Source organism: Dipodomys spectabilis, unplaced genomic scaffold, assembly GCF_019054845.1.
Source record: "Dipodomys spectabilis isolate Male_0828 unplaced genomic scaffold, ASM1905484v1 ptg000449l, whole genome shotgun sequence".
NCBI lineage: Eukaryota > Metazoa > Chordata > Mammalia > Rodentia > Heteromyidae > Dipodomys > Dipodomys spectabilis.
Window position 1 is genome coordinate 762,543 of NW_024871126.1, and position 5,908 is coordinate 768,450.

General features: G+C 39.9%; 1 pseudogene; it reads left to right on the forward strand.

The window, feature by feature from the left end:
* The first annotated feature begins 1,218 nt into the window (after positions 1-1,218).
* Positions 1,219-1,317, forward strand: LOC122098010 (annotated as a pseudogene).
* Positions 1,318-5,908: the final 4,591 nt, after the last annotated feature.

The following is a 5,908-nucleotide window of genomic DNA, read 5'->3' on the forward strand; positions in this document are numbered from 1 at the left end:
TCTCTTATAGATTAGAGGAAAACAACATTGATTTTTAACAATGTGAATTCAGAAGACCACGAAAACTTAGAAGGTCTCACAAGTTTATACCGAAGACATTGCATTGATCCTTTTTATATTCTAATATATATTCTAAACTTAATTATTTATATTTCAGTTCTATTTATTGGAATAAATAAATATCAATTTATTTGTCAAATTATCAATTGATTTTAGTAAGTTTCACTGTGTGAAATATAAATTCAGCACATATAAATATAAAATATATAACTATAGATAATATAATAAAAAGGGGCACATGTTTTGCATTGTTCTGTTGTGGTTAGAGGATCAAAAGCAACTCTGTTTTAAAGTATTATTCCATTATCTCTACCTCAGTGTTTGGTAGAGTTAGACTTAAACCTTTAACTTTTGTAGATTTACGGACTGGAGGCAAGAGGAAACATTACCAATTTAAGGCCTAATAACAAGGAGAAACATATGGGCTTCTCCTGGAGCTATGAAAATATTTGGTGATAGAAAGGCAGTAGTGTAAGTTCCTGCCTGGTTGGAAGGTAGACAGGTCAGCAAATTAGTTAATCATGCATATGAACAATTTTTTCACCTTCTTGGCTTTAGCAACTGTTGAAATGGTAGGTATAATAAACAATTATATTTTGATAAAAACCTTCTAGTCTGAGCAGTTCTCTCTGAAATGTTCAACTTTCTAGGATCCCTTGTAACTAAGAGTTGTTTTGTTCAAGTAAGACAATTTATGCTGTCAAGGTAAGATATTCTGGTTGATCCTACATGGAAGAAGGGTAAAGTGTCAGGTAGACATTTGTACAAATAAGACCTCATTTGGGAAAATTTCAGCTGCAGAAGTTTAGAAGGAGCTCTTAAGTAAGGCTAACTTTGAATCCATTAGCTCCACAGAGCTAACTCAGTTGGATAAATAAGTACTTGAAAAAGCCATCCCCTTTGAACCTAGCTTAAAATGCTTCAAAGTATGATTAAATCTAAAATGAAAAAGATTTAAAATAGTCATTGACAAAAAATTGCAAACGTAAGCAATCGACTGAACAATATAATTATTTTCCATTATACACAGAATTTTAGGGAAATAAGATCAGTAGCATTGTTAGGAACATCAAGGTTTCCTTGTTACAAATAGGCACCCAAGGATATAATCCTCTATAAATATTGCATCATTAACTATCTAAATTTAGAAGACATTACATGCTTCAGCAGCACGTATACCCAAATTACAACAATACAGAGATTAACATGGCAATTGCACATGATGATATGAAAATCTGTGAATTATGCCATATTTTTCATTCTTCAGATGCAAGAAATGGAAAACAATTATTAAAAAGTTGATTACAAAATTACAAGTGTAACAATACATGTAATCCATATATATAAGTTAGTTTGACATCAGTGTATTAAATCTTCACCTTAGAAAGGCCTTTACATAGCATAATCTTAACAAAACGTTTAAAATTTGACAACATTGTCATTTTATTCCAAAGAAATATACTATAAGCACCTAGTAAAAAGGAATCTTAAACTGTTTCTGTATGGAATGCAATCTGAAAGGACACATTTATTAACGAACCTATATATTATAAAACAATGTAGTATTCAAAGTCATATCTAGGAAAGAATAAAATAGATTATGGATATTATACAAACAGAATACAGAATATTTTAAAGTATAATTTTTCAGATAAACACCAGAAATATCTTTAGTTTCTTTAGTACTCTCTTCAACAGATAAATTAAAATTATTTCTGATTAAAAAAAGCAAAAACTCGAGGGGGGACCAAGATGGCTATGGGGAAGTAGCAGAATGCCACAGCTTTCCCCAACCAAAAAGAGAGTTCAAGTTCTAACGTTTAATCTCCCCAAGAGACCGACAACAACAAAAAGACCAACATCCATTGAAAAACAGGAGGCAGAAAAACAAAAAAATAAAGAGTTAAACAGAAGAATTTCACAACAGAGAAACATGAAGACCCCTCCTCCAACGTTTATTGGCCACACAGCAGCGTGCCAAGCCATGGCCAGCCCACCTGGTGGGAGCTGCCGGTGTCCCAGAGACACAGGGGGCTGTTTGCAGATCACCTGCACCAAAGCCCCCTGAGGTACCAGTGTCAGACCTGCTAATCATGACGACTGAAGAAACCTCTGAGCAGGGAACTTACACAAACATCCCACCCCTACCCCTCACTCTCCATTTGAGCAGAGAGGCTCCATGCCACCAAAGCAACTCTGCCCCATGGCAGGAACCCCAGAGATACACGAGATGCCCACAGAACACCAGAGCAGAAGAACTGAAAGGAACTGGTGTTGATCCGGAGAACGCAAACAGAAACAAACCCCAGCGCTCAGAACCTGCACAGAGGCCCCTCCCCTACCCCTCGAGTGCAGGCCGGAGGCCCATCCCGTGTAGCGGACCCGAACAGCATCAATGGAGGCAGTGACAGAAGAGAAACACATAGAGCCACCACCTCTCAGCCCAGCCAAAACCACCTCAATGGAACTCTGACTGCAAGGCAACCAGCAACCTATATCACACAGAAACAACAACTAGAACCAGGGTGAGTACCCTTCAGGGGACAGTGTATTCCTCAAGGGAGACCAGAGCTAGTGGGAATCCCCAAACCCCCTACCCCAAAACCTGCACCACAGGACCCACTAAAACCAGAAACTGTTCAAGAGCTCCACTAGCCCATAGATCACACTCAGCTTGCCTCGCTAGAACAAGAGAGACCCTGGAAGGGAGCTTAAACTCCCAAGACAGGAACAGCACCACTGGGTCAAGACACCCAACGGTGGAAGAAATTTGAACTGTGCACTCCAGGCTGTGTAATCTAGGTGGGATACACAGCAGCACAGGCCCAACCGGTGTGCCCCAGGCTGGGGGCCGGGACCAGGCCTGGGCATCCGGTGCCTGAGCAACATAACCACCTCCTCCCAACTGAAATCAGAAGCTGAGCATACGCCTCAGCAAAGGGGAGAAAAACAGGGAACAGCAGCCCCTGGGAATCATGCCTGTGACAGCAAAAGACCGGGGGGGGGGGGTGGTTCAGGACAAGAGGAGCCCAAACCCCACAAGAAACCTACCCATATATTCTAGGCTGGGAATTGGAAAGCACAGGCCGCCAGCACCTGATAATAGTCAGGAGCTTAGTCTGGTAAGGTGACTCAGCAGTACAGTGCTTGTCTTAGGTGCAGGAGCCCCTGGATTTGATTCCTCAGCAACACATAAGCAGAAAGGGCCAGATGTGGTGCTATGGGTCAAATGGTAGGGTGTCAGCCTTGAGCTGAGGGACAGCACCCAAACCCAGAGTTCAAGCCCACAACTAGCCATAAAAGTAAAACAAAACAAAACATCAGGAGCCCATAGCAGATTCCAGCATCTGGGAGAGTACATCCAGCACATTTGAACTTGCCAAGAGCACCTGCAGGAACAAATAGGAGCAGTCTAAGCTGCTCAACCCTTCTAAGGGCAGGAACTGCCAGTGATCTACAGCAGAGAGCCGAGAACCCTGTGTGGGTCAGACCAGCAGCTGGAGGTCGGCCCCCAACAGAACCAAGATCAGGTACAGATTATCTCTACCAGCACAGAAACAGTAACCAAGCAAAGACAGACACCTATTGACCAAGAAAAAAAATTCAGATTAGTCTGAAAAAATCCCTGAATCCCCATGAGAAAATCACAGGGAAAGATTACAAGGTTTATCAACACCTAGGATAGCAACCTATCTCTAAATGCCAGCAGCAACCCAGGGGATAGCCCCAGTGGGAGCAAAGTAGGAATGGAAGACAAACACTACATTCAAGAGATGCTGGAGGCAATGACTCAAGAAATAAAGTGAGAAATAGACCAGAAATTGAAAGAAAAAAGGGTCAAAATATTGAAAGGCATGCAGGAGATCAAACAGGAGAAGCATACAAAAACAGAGGCAGCACACCTCACTAAGCCATGCGATAAGTGACAAAATAGAGGCAATACACACCTCATTAAAAGGTGAGATTAGTATTTTGAAAATCAACATCGAATCCATAAATGAGTCCATTTCCTCCATGCAAAACACAATGGAAGCCACAGTTAACAGAGTGAACAAAATGGAATACAGAAGACAGAATACATCAACTGGACCAAAAAATGACAGATATGGAAAAATCACTTAAATTATGCCAAAGGGAAATTCAAGAGCAAACAGATAGTGCCAAGAAATTTAACCTTCATATACGAAGGTGAAGAATATCAAAGCAAGGGAATGCAACACCTATTCCACAAGATAATTGGTGAAAATTTTCCCCATCTCAAAAAAAAAATCTTACCTACATAACAAAAGCATATAGAACACCTAACAAGCAGGATCCCAGGAGAAATACTTCCAGGCACATCATAGTATGAATGATAAGGAAACAATCTTGCATGCAGCAAAAATGAAGGAGCTATACTACAACAGGAAAAATATTAGAATCGCTACAGATCTCTCCACACAAACACCGAATGCAAGAAAGGCCTGGGAAAGTACCATATGAGCCCTGAGAGCCAATAACTGCCAACCCAGACTGATATACTCGGCAAAGCTAGCATTCACATTCCATGGAGAACTGAAAATTAGTAATAGCAAATTAAATTAATACATAAACATTAAGCCAGCATTAGAAAGACTAATAAGAGGTGGGACACAACCTGAGAAAAGAACCAGGAACAGGGACCTGCACCCAGACAGGCATTAATAGAAGTCTATCTGAGCAAGCACAGGAGGAAAGGAAAGAAGAAAAACAGTGACCATAATGCATCTCTCCATACTATCTCTTAAGATTAACAGGTTAATTCACCAAGAAAAAGAAAAAGAAGTGCAGATTGGATCCTAAAACATGACCCATCCATCTGTTGCCTTCAGGAGACCCACCTCTAAGCCAAACATGCAAACAAACTCATAGTGAAGTGTTGGAAAAGGATCTACCAATCAAATGCCCCTAGTAAGAAAGCAGGTGTAGCAATCCTGATATCGGACAAAATAAACTTGTCATTAAAATCAATACAAAAAGATAAGGATGGACAGTACATATTAATACAGGGAACAATACAAGAGGAGGATATTACCATCATCTACTTACATTCCCCAAACATTGGTGCACCCAAATATGTTAAGCAAATACTCTCAAACTTACGGAATAAAATAGATCCAATATGATAATACTAGGAGACTTTAACACCCCACACTCACCAAAGGACTGGTCTACCAACCAGAGGATTGGCAAAGAAGCTACCGAATGAAGTGAGGCCATACTTCAAGCAGTACTGACATTTACCAAGTATTTCACCCTAAAAACAACACAGTACACATTCTTCTCAGCAGCTCGTGGTACTTTCTCCAAAATAGACTATATCATAATTCATGCAAGGAACTTAAGCAAATTCAAGGGGATTGACATAATCCCCTGTATCCTATCTGACCATAATGGAATCAAGCTAGTTCTCAATAACAAAGCATACTGCAGAAATTACTCAAATACATGGAAATTGAACAGCACACTTCTAAGCAATGTCTGGGCAATGGAAAACATTAAAGAAAAAATAAAAAATTTCTACAACTCAATGAAAATGAAAATACCTCATAAAGAAACTTGTGGGGCACAGGAAAAGCAGTCCTGAGGGCCAAAGTTATTGCCCTCTGTGCCCACATCAAGAAAATAGAGACAGACAGACCAAGAAAATAATCTCATGTTGCAATTAAAACAGCTAGAAAAACATGAAAAAATGGAACCTAAAGTTACTAGACAGAGCCAGATAACCAAGCTAAGAGCAGAGATTATTGAAATAAAGATTTGGAGAATCATAGCCAAAATTAACCAAACAAAACGCTGGTTGAAAAAAAATAAAATTGATAGACATTTG